The sequence below is a fragment of the Schistocerca americana genome, chromosome X (assembly GCF_021461395.2).
Source record: "Schistocerca americana isolate TAMUIC-IGC-003095 chromosome X, iqSchAmer2.1, whole genome shotgun sequence".
Lineage (NCBI taxonomy): Eukaryota > Metazoa > Arthropoda > Insecta > Orthoptera > Acrididae > Schistocerca > Schistocerca americana.
The window spans coordinates 675476765-675494684 of NC_060130.1; the positions used below are offsets into that span (position 1 = coordinate 675476765).

A 17920-nucleotide genomic window follows, 5' to 3' on the forward strand; every position below is an offset into this window, starting at 1 on the left:
CTATTACTTCAAAAGCATTCTTAACCGAATCCAGGTACCTTCTCCTTGGTCTACCCCGACTCCTCCTACCCTCTACTGCTGAACCCATGAGTCTCTTGGGTAATCTTACTTCTCCCTTGCGTGTAACATGACCCCACCATCTAAGCCTGTTCGCCCTGACTGCTACATCTATAGAGTTCATTCCCAGTTTTTCTTTGATTTCCTGATAGTGCACACCCTCCTCCCATTGTTCCCATCTACTAGTACCTGCAATCATCCTAGCTACTTTCATATCCGTAACCTCAACCTTATTGATAAGGTAACCTGAATCCACCCAGCTTTCGCTCCCATATAACAAAGGTGGTCGATAGATTGAACGGTGCACAGATAACTTAGTGTTGGAACTGACTTCCTTCTTGCAGGAGAGAGTAGATCGTAGGTGAGCGCTCACTGCATTAGCTTTGCTACACCTCGCTTCCAGTTCTTTCGCTATGTTGCCATCCTGTGAGAATATGCATCCTAAGTACTTGAAACCTTCCACCTGTTCTAACTTTGTTCCTCCTATTTGGCACTTAATCCGTTTATATCTCTTTCCCACTGACATTACTTTTGTTTTGGAGATGCTAATCTTCATACCATAGTCCTTACATTTCTGATCTAGCTCTGAAATATTACTTTGCAAACTTTCAATAGAATCTGCCATCACAACTAAGTCATCCGCATATACGAGACTGCTTATTTTGTGTTCACCTATCTTAATCTCACCCAGCCAGTCTATTGTTTTCAACATTTGATCCATAAATAATATGAACAACAGTGGAGACAGGCTGCAGCCTTGTCTTACCCCTGAAACTACTCTGAACCATGGACTCAATTTACCGTGAACTCTAACTGCTGCCTGACTATCTATGTAAAGACCTTTAATTGCTTGCGAAAGTTTGCCACCTATTCCATAATCAGGTAGAACAGACAATAACTTCCTCCTAGGAATCCGGTCATATGCCTTTTCTAGATCTATAAAACATAGATACAATTCCCTATTCCACTCGTAACACTTCTCCATTATTTGCCGTAAGCTAAAGACCTGGTCCTGACAACCTCTAAGAGGCCTAAACCCACACTGATTTTCCAAAGACTTCCCAAGATTTCTTCTTGGATGCTGTAATTATCTGTTTGGCTTTGTTTCTTTCTTCAACATAACTTTCTCTGTCTACCTAAGTTCTAGTATGTAGCCATTTTTGGTATGCCTTCTTTTTCCTTTTACAGGCTGCCTTGGCTGTGTCATTCCACCAAGCTGTTTGCTTCATCCTACCTTTACACACTACTGTTCCAAGACATTCTTTGGCCACTTCTAGTACTGTGTCCCTGTACCTTGTCCATTCCTTTTCCAGTGACTGCAATTGATTACATTAAACTAACTGGTACCTTTCTGAGATCGCTGTTACGTACTTGTGTCTGATTTCCTTATCCTGAAGGATAATTTCTTGAGGATCGCTGGAGAGAAGAATGGGAGGAAAAGACACCGCCTCAGGTTAACACCTTATTGGGAACATCTAACAGACCTCGGGGCTTTGATTTGCCTCGCAAAATCTGGTCTACTCTTAACAGGATCAGGACGAGCCACGGCCGTTGTGCGGACTCCTTGTACAAATGGAGCATAGTGCCATCACCACAGTGCGACTGCGGCGCTGACAGGCAGACAATTCACCATATCGTGGTAGAATGCCCTCTGAGGGCCTACCCTGGGCCAACAAGGGACTTCATGGATGCGACTAACAGTGCAATCGATTATATTTCTAACCTACATGTTTGTTTGTGATATTGTAACTGTTTTGTGTGTTATGTACTCGTAGATTTTTCATACGTGATTTGTACTTGCCATACGCTAAATAAATAAATAAATCCTGAAGTTTCTCCACGCTTATCCTCCTACACATGGACCTGACCTCCTGCACTTTCGGCCTCACAATACCAATTTCACTGCAGATTAAACAGTGATCAGTGTCATCAAAGAATCCCCTGAATACACGTGTGTCCCTCACAGCCTTCTTGAATTCCTGACCTGTTATTATATAATCAATGACAGATCTGGTTCCCCTGCCTTCCCAAGTGTACCGGTGAATGTTCTTATGTTTAAAAAAGGAGTTTGTGATTACTAAGCCCATACTGGCACAGAAATCCAAGAGTTGTTTCCCGTTCCTGTTGGCCTCCATATCCTCTCCAAATTTACCCATAACCTTTTCATATCCTTCTGTTCGATTTCCAATCCTGGCATTAAAATCACCCATGAGCAGAACACTGTCCTTGTCTTTTACTCTAACAACTACATCACTGAGTGCGTCATAAAAACTATCCATCTTATCTTGATCTGTCCCTTCAGAATGCGAATTTACTGACACAATCCTAATTTTCTTGCTAGACACTGTCAAATCTATCCGCATCAGTCGTTCGTTTACATACCTTATTGCAACTACGCTGGGTTCCATTTCTTTCCTGATGAAAAGCCCTACACCCCATTGTGCTATTCCTGCTTTGACTCCTGACAGGTAGACCTTGTATTGGCTCTGAGCACTATGGGACTTAACATCTATGGTCATCAGTCCCCTAGAACTTAGAACTACTTAAACCTAACTAACCTAAGGACATCACACAACACCCAGCCATCACGAGGCAGAGAAAATCCCTGACCCCGCCGGGAATCGAACCCGAGAACCCGGGCGTGGGAAGCGAGAACGCTACCGCACGACCACGAGATGCGGGCAGACCTTGTATTCTCCCACTTCCTCTTCTTTCTCACCCCTTACCCGAATCTCACTAACAGCTAAAACGTCCAACCCCATCGTACTTGCAGCCCCTGCCAGTTCTACCTTCTTCCCAGAGTAGCCCCCATTGATATTAATAGCTTCCCATCTCGTTACCATTCGTTTGCCGAGTCGTATCTTAGGAGTCCCTGGTTTGTCAATTAGAGGTGGGACTCCGTCACCTCCAAAGGTCCGGGGCATTTTGCTCTGATTGTTCCCAGCATCATATTTATAGTACCAGGGAAGCAGGTTGCTAGCCTTACTTGCCCCGGGTCCCATTGAGTTTTACCCCTAACGGTTGAGGGACTAACCGGTGGATTTGGTAGTCTTTGCCGTCTGAGCACAAAGGTGGCCACGACTCGGAATATGTCCGAGATGCCCAGCCTTATTCCAAGGTAACTGGTATCCCGACTGTCAGGACCATTTACTTGGCCACTCATACGTTGCCCGTGGTTCATGAACTAGAACATGATACCAGGAACCCACACCATGATATGGTAATTAGTTAATGTAATTCAGTGACTTTTACACGAAATGTATTAGCATATTAGGAAGTTACTTAGCAACGAAAGTCATAATTTCTTTGTTTCTAAGCAACTTTGTTATATATCGAAAGTTGCATAACGTTGTTAACTATCTTCTTTGCAAAAAGCTATAAAAGATTTCGGAAGAACTGGATTATTAGAACTGCCTTTATTTCATAACTTTTGTTGTCACCAGTCTTCTGACTCGTTTGCTGCGGCCCATCACAAATTCCTTCTCGGTGCCAACCTTTCATCTCAGAGCAATACTTGCATCCTACGTCCTCATTTATTTATTTGTTGGCTGTATTCCAATGTATGTTTCCCTAGGTGGCGCAGTGGTTAGCACACTGGACTCGCATTCGGGAGGACGACGGTTCAATCCCGTCTCCGGCCATCCTGATTTAGGTTTTCCGTGATTTCCGTAAATCGTTTCTGGCAAATGCCGTGATGGTTCCTTTGAGAGGGCACGGCCGATTTCCTTCCCCATCCTTCCCTCACCCGAGCTTGCGCTCCGTCTCTAATGACCTCGTTGTCGACGGGACGTTAAACACTAATCTCCTCCTCCTTTACGTCTCAACAAGTCCTATCATCCTGTCCTTTCTTCTTGTCAGTGATCTCCGTACGTTTCTTTTTTACCGATCCTGAAGAGAATCTCATTTGTTATCTCATCAGTCCATCTAATATTCAACATCCTTGTAACTTACCAAATCTCAAACCCTTCAATCACCCTCGTTTCCGGTTTTCCCTCAGTCCGTAAATCAGTAACATGCAATGTTATGTTCCTGACGTACAACTTCAAAACTTTAATCCTCGGATTCTGGTCGACGTTCGATACTAGTAGACTTTCTTTGATCAGGAATGCCCTCTTTGCGTGTGCTGGTCTGCTTGTTATGTCCTCCTCGTTTCGCTCTTTATGTTCTTCCAAGGTAGCAAAATTCCATCATTTCGTCTACTTCTTGGTCACCAATTTTAATGTTAAGTTTTCCATTTATCTCATTTCTTCTCCTCCTCATTAATTTCGTCTTTCACCGGCTTGTCCTCCATCCATATTCTGTACTAGTTATACTGTTCATTCCATTCAAACAGTCCTGTGATTGTTCTTCACTATCATCAGCAAGTCTTATCACTGTATCCTTTCACCCTGAATTTTAATCCAACTCTTGAACATTACTTTATTTCCGTCTTAGCTTCAAATGGTTCAAATGGCTCCGAGCACTATGGGACTCAACTGCTGAGGTCATTAGTCCCCTAGAACTTAGAACTAGTTAAACCTAACTAACCTAAGGACATCACAAACATCCATGCCCGAGGCAGGATTCGAACCTGCGACCGTAGCGGTCTTGCGGTTCCAGACTGCAGCGCCTTTAACCGCACGGCCACTTCGGCCGGCCCCGTCTTAGCTTCTTCGATGTGTAGACTGAACAGTAGAATTGAAATAGTGCATCCCTGTCTTACACCATTTTAATCCGAGTACTTGGTTCTTGGTCTTCCAATGTTATACTATCTTCTTGGTTCTTGTACATCTGTAAATACCATAAAGTAAAGTCCCATGCCCCGTTTTTCAGTTTGTATCTGTTGGTCGATCTCAGGAAGTACTTTAGGGATTTGAATACGGTTTTCACTAATAGGTGGACTTCACGAGGAAGGATTGCGTAAATGATTTATTACTGCCACACCACACAAGTCGTCCGAACGTAGATGCTTAGTGTTACTCATGCGATGCCGGGGTTGGTCGCTAATATTGTATGTTGCCCAACTTTCCCCACAGCGTACTCTTATTTTTGTCAGAATTTCAAAACTGTTGCACCAATTTACATTTTCGAATGCTTGTTGTACGTCGACTAGTGCCATGAACGTGTCTTGATTTTTCTTAGGTCTTGCTTCCATTAACAAGCGCAACGTCAGCACTGCTTCCTGGTGCCTTGACCTTTCTGAAAGCCTAAAAGATTGTTACTTAATAGATCCTCGGTTTTAATTTCCATTTTCCTGTATATTATTCTTGTCAGCAGCTTGGATGCATTAGCTGTCAAGCAGATCTGTGATTGTTCTCGCACTTAACTGCACTTATATTCTTTGGAATTGCGTGAATGATCTTTTTCCGAAAGTCTCATAGATGCTACACAACATCTTGTCCCCAGTGATTTGAAAAATTCCGAAGAAATGTTGTTTATGACTACTCCCTTCTTTGATTTCAAGCACTCCAAAGTCATGTTAAATTCTGACTCTGATACTGGGTCTCTATGTCTTCCGTGTCAAATCCTATTTCTTCTTCTATCACGTCATCAGACAAGTCGTCTCCACGCAACCGCCTCCAGTGTTCTCTTTCCATCCATCCACTTTCTCTTCTGTGTTTAACAGTGGGATTCCCACTGCAATATTGATGTTTCCATCCTTGCTTTTAATTTCGCCGTAGGTTGATTTGACTTTTCTATATGCTGAATCAATCCTTCCAATGGCCACATATTTCTCGATTTCTTCACATTTTTCCTGCAGCCATTTCACCATGGCTTACCTACAACTCATATTTGTGTCATTCCTAAGTGACTTATACTGCTTTATTTGTCTCTTTCCATTAACAGTTTTGTACTTCTTTTGTCGATCATTTGTCATTTGAAGTGTTTCTTCTGTTACGCATTGTTTTTTTTTTTCCTTTTAAACTGAATTGCCTCCTGTGGTTGTCATAACAGAATTAACTGCAGCCTCATCAAACTTGAAACACACATCATCATTCCTAAGTACTTCAGTATCCTACTTCTTTCCATGTTGGTTCTTCCGGACGATTCTCTTAAACGCCAATGTACTCTCCATCATTACTAAATTATGATCCGAGTGTGTGTCTGTTCGTGGGTAAGCCTTTCAGTACGGTATCTTCTAATCATGATTTAATACAGCTGGAATTGTCCCGTGCCTCCTCTTTTGTTTTATTACGGTGTGTTCCCTATTACTAGCTGCGATTTCTTGCAGAACTCAGTTTTTGTCATCTCTCATTCCAATTATCAAGCCCATTTCTCCCGTAAGTCTGTCGTCTATTCCTTCCAGTACTAGAGATTTCCATTTATTCACAATTATTAGAATTCCATCTCGTTTTACATGTAGAAATACCTGTTCAGTGTCCTCATATACTCTCCCTTTTCACGTTACTCTTCTGACGTCTGCATGTAGGTGAGTGTTGCACTCAGAGGATAGTGTCCCTAGGAAAACACGATGTTTGGTCGGTAATTCAGTCTAGTGATTTATTTTCTATTCACAATAAGGAATGCGTGATAAAGACCGCCACAAGCAGTTTCAGCTATTTTTCTACTGTTTTTGTTGTTGTTAGAGTTTCTGTTTTACGCGTTATTCGTAAATGTTTCGCGTTCCATACATTTCAGTGCGGTATTCTACATTAATGTTATTTGGAATGTATTGGTAAGTTTTCAGGTGCAGAATTTTATGGTGAGTAAATTGCTGTATACTTTTCGAACGATTTATGTAACATATGGACAGTTAACCCATACTTTGTTGATCGTGCACCATCTTGTAGCTTGATAGAGAAGAAGGTCTTTTACCATGGAACATGTGATACGTGCAAATGAACTCAGCTTCTTTAAGTTCTCAACAGTTTTACCTCTCTTCAAAATGAAAATTTGTATTATTTTCCGATAGCTCTCATTTCAAACTGTGTATAAGTTGCTACTGGTTTTTTATAATACTTCTGATTAATTTGTTTTCATTTACTGATTAGTGTTGTGTAGTAGAGTAATAATGTAACAGAGAGACTATTAAATACAATATTGCCAAGATTTTTTTAGATTGCAATGCTTTTAAATTTCAATCGAATATTTGTTCTTAGGTACATGACCTGTTGTACAGTGGGTGACAGAATTCGGGAGACCCCTCTTCTATTCGTTATGCTCAACTGCAAAACTTTGCTGTCCGGTTGAGAGCATAACGGGCTAGGAGACAAAACGTTAACAACATTATCAAGTACATGTGTACCTCGTGTATGCTTCACGAAACAAAAACTGGGAGAAAAACAGTTACCTTCGAGTGCCACAGCCAGTATTAACAATATGCACGATTTTTAATGCGACAAGAGGTAGGTCTATCAGATGGATTTTAAAAATTGTGTTACGTTTTTTCCCAAAATTTTTTAAGTTATTCACGGCCGACACATTCTTTTCTGCATCCCTTTTATCATAGTTTCAGTGAAGGAAGGCAGCAATAAGGATTGAGATGTTACAGTTTGCGGCACATTATTCAAGAATATCTTACAAATGAGAATGGAAAAGGTGCTTGCCTAACATCGTGTTTACATAATACGGATGACGGGAAGCAATTTATCTACAATAGCTAGTACTTAAAGTAACCTTTATCACAAAATATCGACTCTACAGACGATCAGTCGGTGCGTCACCAGCACACATGCTGGACCCACGATAAAAATAATTATTTCTTGCATTTGGCATATTTATCATTATTTTTCCTCGTTGCAGAAACAGACGCATATAAAATGGTAATAATAATAATAATAATAATAATAATAATAATAATGACTTTCGCAAACATTTTGACGTAATTATTGTTGAAATTCACAATCTTGTTCCAAAATTCTGAAAAATGTGCATAAAAAAGCACTCCGTCGTCAGGCCACGAGAGGCCTACCGGGACCATCCGACCGCCGTGTCATGCTCAGTGGAGGACGCGGATAGGAGGGGCGTGGGGTCAGCACACCGCTCTCCCGGTCGTTATGATGGTATTCTTGACCGAAGCCGCTACTATTTGGTTGAGTAGCTCCACAATTGGCATCCCGAGGCTGAGTGTACCCCGAAAAATGGCAATAGCGCATGGTGGCCTGGATGGTCATCCATCCAAGTGCCGACCACGCCCGACAGCGCTTAACTTCGGTGATCTCACGGGAACCGGTGTCTCCACTGCGGCAAGGCCGTTGCCGAAAAATGTGCATAGTAAGAAAAAATATTGGAAACAGAGAATTGTGAGTCACAAAACGAATTTCTCGAATCCTTTGTATTTGAACATATAATGATGTTTTTATTCCGTATTTTTCAATAATGACACAAAATCTACATTTTGCGTGTAAGCAACATTAAGAATTTTAAATGGCCGCGACATCCGCCTCTGTCATGGTGTAATGTAATCCGTTTTCACTCCAGTCGGCAGTGGGAGGACATCAAGTTTGACTAGAATTCCGAGTAACGGCTGGCCCGGCGTTCTCCACTTGGCGCTGACAGAGGTGGAGGAGCTCATTTGGTGGGAGCAAAAATTATTGTCGCTCGTGACTATCAAATACAAGACCTTTCGTACACTAAGCAGAAACCAAACGGCCAGACCTTTCACACCCAGGAATGTAACATAAACACATCGATCGCCTTATGCTGAACTAGGATATAACTTCTAAGAAGCAGGCCTTAAATTCATGCTGTGTACAGCGAAACCGAAGATGTCGAGTAACGTGTAATAAGTAAAAATTCGGGCCTGAGATTCGAAGTTTTGAGTTTGTCCTTCTTAGTAGCAGCTGTACTGCGTAAAAATGAAGAGGAAAATGGGACAAGTGCGTGTAAGACTTGGGCTCTGACGGTTTCGTACAGACAAGATGGCTACTGGAGCCGACCGGCTGTTTCTATAAAACGGAGCCTGTAGATCGTAGAATATTGTAGTTTAATAATATGGCAACAAAATTAGCCTTAGGTAGGAAAATAAGACGATAAACGAGTGCTGTGCATGGAATTTGCAAAGGAAGGAATCTGCATGGAAAATTTCATGATTTTTTTTATACCATCAGCTGCGAAGGTCGCCAGACAAAGTATTCGAATATAAGGAGCTGAGCAGAGATACAATCAACTATATGATCAGTAAATTAAAGGTGAGTGTTTCTTATCTAACCAAGCACTTTCAGTAGCCGGTAAGCGCGGTAAAATGACTGACTAATAGCAAACAATTAGGATTATTTTATAGGAAGTGTGTGTGGTGTAATGGTAGTGTCTGAGATTAGTAATTTGATTTGAAGAGCCTCTGTTCGATCCCAGCTGCTTTTGATATTTTAACTGAATGAAATGCAGTCCTGTCAACTGTTACGTCATCTAAGTTTTATATATACCTTTACACTGCATCTCAAAATATATTTTTAAGATCTTGCCAAAGTACTTGGTCTTTAAGTGTATACACACCAATCCCAGGATATAATACCTATCAAATGTATAATAAAACACAAGGGCTTGGCATATACATAAATGTGATTCATTTACTGTAAATAGTCAATCTGTGTTTACGATATTCATAAACAATATGTACTTTTCTAGACATATGGTGGTATTATGTTTCTATCGACAAGGTCCTATCTGCTTAACCGATACGAAGCATCCGAAGGTGAACAGTGTGCGAAACGATTTGCCTAAAAGGAAGAAATAAAACAGATTAGAGAAACATTTGATGCACCTCATTTGCTGTACATTATTTTGAGCATCACTCACAGGCGCGTCAAATGTCTCTCTGATCTGTTTTATTTCTTTTAGACAAGTCATATCACAGAATATTTGACCAGTCTTTTACACTTTTCTTATTTTCAAGTTTTATTCAGAAAGCATGACACTGACACCTCATTAGCCTTCCAACGGACTTCTGTTCTCGAAAATACTAAATTTAGAACGAGATTCGAAGGATGCATTTCTGACAGTTAAATATCACATCAGTGTATCTTGTTTGTTGGTGGAATATTTCAATTTTTCCTCAAATCACTTATTAAGTTCTCCTTAATTACATTGATTACTTTCAAGCAATTTAATATTTCTTTGCAAACTAGACCTCGCATTGGTCACTTTGAGATACCATTTGTCCATTTCCCTTTCTTTGTATGGTTATGAAAATTCGGCCAAAAACGTATTGTGTAATTTATAGAGACTCTTGTCTTCACTCTGTTCAAGCATTTGACCAAAACGTTTTAAGTGTTAATAATACTGCAAAACATCTCTCTTTGCGTGCTGTCATTTTCAAAAAACCTCATTTCGACATCGTGACCTGTTTATAAAATACGAAAATTTTTACGACTACATGAGTCATGATGCGGATGAAAGGATTATCTGATTTTGTCCGGTATTGCATTTGTTCAGGACGGACGTCCCATGACACCCGTTCGAAGTTCAGTGTTGATCCATTCACTCAGTTTTATATTACAGAGGGCAACTAAACCTCTGGCCGAACACGCTGAGCTACCGTATCTCAATACTCGTTTATCGCCATACTTTCCTAACTAAGGGTACTTTTGTTGTCTTACACTCGAGCTACAATATTCTACGATTTGTGGGCACCATTTTATAAAAATAGCTGGTCGGCTCTAGTAGCCATCTTGTAGCGAGCGTGCGTCGCACGCACGCAGGACACCCGAGCATATCGCCCGATGCTACGGGTTGTCCGCATACCCAGACATCACGCGCATCCTTTGAAAGGGCACGGCCGACTTCCTTCCCCATCCTTCCCTTATCCGATGAGACCGATGACCTCGCTGTTTGGTCTCTTCCCCCAAACAACCCAACCCAACCCAATCACGCGCAGTTGTTCGCTTTTGACGCTTACGGAATATGTGGCCTTATGCAGAGCTCTCACTGGCGCGAAAGGTCGACTCGACGGCGTGATATGCGATGTGATTGAGTACAGGAAAGCATCGCATATGTCGTCAAAACGTTGACCCTTCATGTCTATATCTGCACTTAGTCATTTTGGAGGAGCCCACGTACGCTCAACGCCGAGGCTATCAGCTTTTTTGTCATTTTTGGGTGTGTTACTATTGATAAGTAAAGTCTCGTCACCTGTGATGATTTTTTCCAGATGAAATATTGTCCGAATTTTCCATTTCAATCAAGTCGGTGCAGGCGATCACACATCGTTGTTTCCCTTTAGGACACAAAGTGTGAGGAGGAATAGGACAGACTTTGCACACACTTCTCTCTTCTTAAAAACGTTAATTAAAATGTCTTGAACACGTGATTGAGAGAAGTAAATCCATTGCGATTTATTATGGTTGTTACACTATGGCTGCATGTCCACTACTTGACACTGCCTTTTCACATCTGACTGGCTGAATGCACAACTATTGTTGATAGTTGTTAGTTCAAGCTGCCACCACAGTTGCTGCGCTACCATCGCTGATATGCAAGAATGAAGACAGTTCTGAAGTCTTTGGATGGGCGATGTACACTGTGAGATCAAAAGTATCCGGAAGTATTGGGGCAAGGGTGTTTCTGGTGCAAAGTACCATCATCCAAGATGGCGGCGATGACGTCATCCAAGATGGTAAGGATGACTTCATCCAAGATGGTGGCCATGAAATCATCCAAATGGCGACTCCTCCAGAAAAATGGTGGGAATTTCAAATTCCAACAGGATAATGCATCACACCAAAGTTATCTATACTAACTTGAGAAAATCATGGGAAGATGTTTCACTTGGGCTACCTCCACTAACCTAAGTCAGCTGGCCACCACCTTTTCCTAGGGGTTGGTGGGAAAAGGACTCAGCCTGCACTGGGCTGATGGAGAGAGGAAGGAGTGTACTTTATTTATTTTGGAACAATTTATTTATGGATGGAGTATATTTATCACAGTGGTACAGAACACACGCTCTGACATGCCACACAGCATACAGACCTGCTCTGACATGCCACACAGCATACAGACCTGTAAACTACTCCTACATAATTCATGTATAATGCTCTACACATGAGCTTGCTAATTGTAAGCTGTCAAAATAACGCATTGCACAGCCTACAGACATACAAACCACTCATAAATGATGCAATAATCCAGAGAGCCAAACAACTCGTAAATTGTCAATAATCCATCTAAAAAAAAAATGGTTCAAATGGCTCTGAGCACTATGGGACTCAACTGCTGAGGTAATTAGTCCTCTAGAACTTAGAACTAGTTAAACCTAACTAACCTAAAGACATCACAAACATCAATACCCGAGGCAGGATTCGAACCTGCGACCGTAGCGGTCTTGCGGTTCCAGACTGCAGCGCCTTTAACCGCACGGCCACTTTGGCCAGCTCCATTTAAAGACCCTGCAAAGATGCATGCTAATTGTCAACTGTTGAAATCATGCACCAGTCATTATTTAAACAATTAGAGGCAGCACCACCGTCCAGTTTGTTCACCATGAGGTCTGCACTCCAACTCACCTAGTACACAGTACTGCCACCAGGAGGTGCTGTCATCCCTCCTGTGATGTAATCCAAGACGGTGGGGGGAAATGGCGGGAAAACGACTCTGCCTGTGCTGAACATGAGTCTTTGCTTTGAAGCCACTGTTTCCACCAAGAGATCTAGACTCCAACTGACCTAGTACACAGTACTGCCACCAGAGGGTGCTCACATCCATTCTGTGACATAATCCGAGATGGTAGTCTGGAGGGGGAAAATGGCGCGAAAATTACTCAGCCTGTGGTGAGCTCCTGGGGAGAGTGAGGAAGGAGTTACTTTATTTACAGGGTGATTCAAAAAGAATACCACAACTTTAGGAATTTAAAACTCTGCAATGACAAAAGCCAGAGCTAAGCACTATCTGTCGGCGAATTATGGGAGCTATAAAGTTTCATTTAGTTGTACATTTGTTCGCTTGAGGCGCTGTTGACTAGGCGTCAACGTCAGTTGATGCTAAGATGGCGACCGCTTAACAGAAAGCTTTTTGTGTTATTGAGTACGGCAGAAGTGAATCGACGACAGTTGTTCAACGTGCATTTCGAACGAAGTATGGTGTTAAACCTACTGATAGGTGGTGTATTAAACGTTGGTATAAACAGTTTACAGAGAATGGGTGTTTGTACAAAGGGAAAAGTTCTGGGCGGCCGAGAATGAGTGATGAAAATGTAGCACGCATCCAGCAAGCATTTGTTCGCAGCCCAGGAAAATCGACTCGCAGAGCTAGCAGAGAGCTGCAAATTCCACAATCAACTGTATGGAGAGTCCTACGAAAAAGGTTAGTTATGAAACCTGAACGTCAACTACCCGAGGCGATGGATCGGCCGCCAGGCAGCCCGTGACAGAGCACTTCATCACTGGCCTCCAAGAAGCCCTGATCTTACCCCCTGCGATTTTTTCTTATGGGGGTATGTTAAGGATATGGTGTTTCGGCCACCTCTCCCAGCCACCATTGATGATTTGAAACGAGAAATAACAGCAGCTATCCAAACTGTTACGCCTGATATGCTACAGAGAGTGTGGAACGAGTTGGAGTATCGGGTTGATATTGCTCGAGTGTCTGGAGGGGGCCATATTGAACATCTCTGAACTTGTTTTTGAGTGAAAAAAACCCTTTTTAAATACTCTTTGTAATGATGTATAACAGAAGGTTATATTATGTTTCTTTAATTAAATACACATTTTTAAAGTTGTGGTATTCTTTTTGAATCACCCTGTATTTTGGAACATTTTACTTACGGGTGGAGTATATTTATCGCACTGATGCAAAACACTCCCCCTGATGTGCTTGGGGTAACGCAAACAACTCCTAATTTACCGAAATAATTTCAGTACAGACCTGCAAACTGCTCCTAAATAATGCAGTACATAGATGTGCAGGCACAAAATCAACTTGTAAACTGTCAAAATAACGCATAGCACAGCCTACATGCCCACTTACAAAATAATGCAACAGACACACAATCAACACGTGCAAGCACTGCCCCCACTTTCTATCCAGTAGCGTGCACAGGAGGCTAGCGATAGCCCCCACAAAGTAACACGACCGTCAGCTGTCAAACCACACACAGACACCTGTTAGGGTCCCGCATGCATAATGCAGTGGCATCCCTTTCATACTTGACACCTGAGAAATTCCTATTGAAATACGTGTTCACCTAGACGTCAGTGCTGACGTGACCAGGTGGGAGTGCAGACGCTCCAGGGGAGCGCCATCACAGCCACAAGCCTCCACTGGACGCAGGTGAAATTTGCCCCTATTTTCAAGTATACAGTCACTGTTATACTGACGTCACACAACTCCAAAGTGTGCTCACGCAGACCCACTATGCGAGATGCCTCTGGGCAGCATGTGTCTTTACAGTTGATGACAGAGTAGTGCAGAGGTGCATTGTTCCTAGTGCGACATGAGACACACGTCTAACCCTGCTAAACTGCCTAGAGTGACTGACGCAATCAGTCGAAAGGGAATGCAGAGACATAAGCTGTTCCATCAGTGTGGGAGACGAGTCTAACTGTAGAGCTCATGAATCACCTTTGGACTGTAGTTTGGAGACCTACACCAACGCCGTAAGACTCTTCCAGTTTGCTTATGTTGTAACTGTCTTTTATTTAAAATCAGCCGATGTGTGGCGTGTTATGCTGTCGGCCGTAAGAACATGATTTACACCATGCTACATCTAGTTTCCTATGAATGGCCTTGGATTAGTACTTCTTAATGTCAGTTTTGAACCTGGCACAGGTCTCGAAGTCGTGGCAGAAAAACGAAATGTTCGTCATTGTACAAAAGTGTGTTAGAAAACATTGTTTCAAACAACTAAACAGGACCAGAGGGAGTGTCTTTTGAGACACAGTATAGTCAGTGTGATGCGATCATTCACCTAGAGTATAGGTGATCAAACTTTAAAGTGGCCTCTGCTGTGCAGTAGCAGCAGCAGTTTGATGTGTAAATTCGGTGAGGGACGGGGTACACCATTAGGAATGCTTGGAGGCCTGCACGCTGCGCTATTCTCTCTGTCTCTGGACTGGACCACACTGCAGCTTTGCGTCATTGCGCCAGCATCGGTGCCTAGGTGGCTTCTATATCTGATGAAGTTAGTGGACCTTTTATAGTACGTAATTTTTTCTGTTAGGGGGTAGAGAATAACGAGAATATCATGTTGGGCTGATTGATTTGAATAGACGCGTATTTGCTTCGGACTGTAGTGTCGTACAACATTGCGCGCATTTCTGCCGAATAGTCCTGTTGCACTAACTCAGGTCGTTCTGTTACTACATGGGTTGCAGAAGGTAGTGGACATGTCTTTCTCTAACTTCTGCTCGTTTCCAACTTAAATTGGAACGATCACATGCAGAAAGCTGTAGAAATGGGATGAGTTGCAAGATGCGTAGGGGGTGACTAAAACCATATTGGAATTTTACTGTAGCAGCTAGGCTCAGGAAAGGTGACTCGTTTCGAGATATGGGAGTGCCAGAATTTACGATTGAGTAGTGGTTGTAATAATTAAAGGAATTGTTAATAGGAACCAACGCAGGTATGTACTTGAATGGATTGACCTGTTTCCAAATCCCAGACATCATTTCTAGCAGATAGCGAAACACTAGAGATTTGAGAAGCTAGTGTACATTTTCTTATTACCTCAATCAGCACATCATATACAACTACTGTTTGTGTTCCTTCTCAATCAGTCATCACCTATAACTCAGTGGATATATCACAGAACCTCTGATATGGTATTGAGACATAATGGGTTACAAATACTATAGAATTATCTAGCTGGGGCGGTGTAGGCAGTCGCAAATACCGCTTACATACCAAGTTCCTTAGCCGAATCGCTTTCAAAATGCGGTAATTTTATCATGCGTTTGCATCATGGGCTATGTGTTGGTCTGATAATGCACATTCCTATGATCACCATCATGGTATTTGTCCAGAAAAAACCACCACATTCAGTGGTAATGTCCTACCTCGATTTGTAAAGTGGGTATAGCCTTTAAATTGGATACTTTTGTACACCTGTAGAACCAAGACCGCTTTTGACAGAAAAATACAGTAATTATTGCGATCTGGTTTAACATCTGGCTGATTACATCTCTCTTTCTAAGACACAGTGGTAGCACTCGCAAGAAAAACCTAAGAGACATGCCCACCCATCGTTGATTTTCGGTCAGTATTATTTTGCATCATGAGGAATCATTTTTTGGTCAAGTATTATACTTAGTAGTACTGGGGGAGGGGGTGTGTGTGATATGTTTGCATTTCAGCATCAGGCTTATAATGTCTGTGTTTGTGTTCCTATATGTATAAAGGAGATGACTGTTTCCAGTTGCAAGGAAGATACAGAAATTTCAATTTCCAGAGCCACAGACTTCAGCAGGGTGTATTTCCGATACTTTGCTCATTGTCAAATGCTGTTCCACTGAAACCGTGATTGTATCATTTAATTCTAAGTATAATGATATGTGACCGGTTTTCTAGAATGATTTCGTGTATGCATGGCCTGTGGTGGGAATGATTCATGTTTCCCGTTAATGGCAGCAGCTGTCCGAATGCAGAGGCCTGTTGGAGTGTAGGAATGTATCTGAGTTAACTTTTCCGTCGTCTAGAGGACCGAATAGCGAACTAACACTTAGTGTGTGTTGCGCGGCTTTCATGATCAAGTGGAAATTTGAGAAGATTGTGTATGGATGTACATTTGTGCTGGACCGTTATTCCCTCCCATGTAAATTGTTGGGTTGACTGCTTCAGCACATTTCGCATCTTTATTTAGTTGAGAGAAGATTGATCATGGTGTGTACATCTATCACGTGGAAGACACATTTGTCTATTCTCTAGATGTGGGAAAGACCTTAGTTGGCTTGTAAACTATAGAGTTGATTTGGAATCTGTTAATCACCGACGTCGGTATTCGAGAGTGGAAATATCAGTTTCCTCTATTTGTTTCTAGTTACTCAGTGGCTTACAGCACGCTGAACCTCGTTAAAGTTTGGGGTTTGTAGAGAATTGATTTCAAGTCTATATCTTCGGAATTATGTTATCCTAGCAATCGGTAGGATGCTGCCTAGTGCTTGATGTCGAGAAGTACAGCAAAAACGGTATAACATTATGGTGAACCATGGGAAAATACATGTGGTTTTGTAATCCCCGAGTCTGGAGATGTGTGCAGAAATGCGAGCAAGCAAGGAAGCTGGTTCGGAGCAGATTCAGTAATGCGTTTGTGCAGAGGGGAAATGAGACCGAATTTGTAGAACAGTTCTGAGAGTGACTTCAGTCTGCAGAGGGTGCTCTGATGTAAAAGGGATGATTTTGTATGTCAGAGGATATGAACTGTAAGTTAACTACATCGACACAGTGCAAACTGGTAAATTGCTGGGTTGGAGATCGGTTTCACACTCTAATATTCAATCTCCTGTCCTCAGTGGAAGAGCAGTGTAATTGAGTAAGAGTCTTCCCGTATTTGAAGATATGTATGGCACTTTGCCAGGTTTAGTTTTCTGTGCAATATGGTGATCAGTGTAAGGTAGTTTATTGCCACTCTGTGTCACTCCTGTAAAGAAAACGCTGATAGTGCTTCAAAAATCGTGATATTTAATTGTAGTTGCACTGGTAAATATCTTCCTAGGTTACAATATTCCTGTGAGTCTCATATGTAATTGATGATCTGTAGATGACTTTGCAGGTTTAACTCTCAGTGCAGTTTAGCGATCTGTGCAAAATAATTTTATTGCTGAAATTCCCATCTGCAGAAAGAAAGAACAGATGGATAGCGCTTCCATAGCGGTGGCATCAGCAATTCGGCGGGTAAATTCGATAAGAGCCAATAATAATGCTCAGTTCATTCACTTCCTTTGATCTTGGAAATAAGAGCCTCTAGATAGTAGAGGGAACATTTGTGTGTGTGATGAAAGCAGGAAGGTTAACACAT

At 42.0% G+C, this 17920-nt stretch overlaps 1 protein-coding gene and 1 pseudogene across 1 annotated transcript in view; one reads left to right on the forward strand and one right to left on the reverse strand.

The window, feature by feature from the left end:
* The window catches only part of LOC124555552 (potassium voltage-gated channel subfamily H member 2-like), a 1273976-nt gene that overhangs the window by 977665 nt on the left and 278391 nt on the right, over positions 1–17920 (forward strand). The window lies entirely within an intron of this gene.
* Positions 8119–8236, reverse strand: LOC124556880 (annotated as a pseudogene).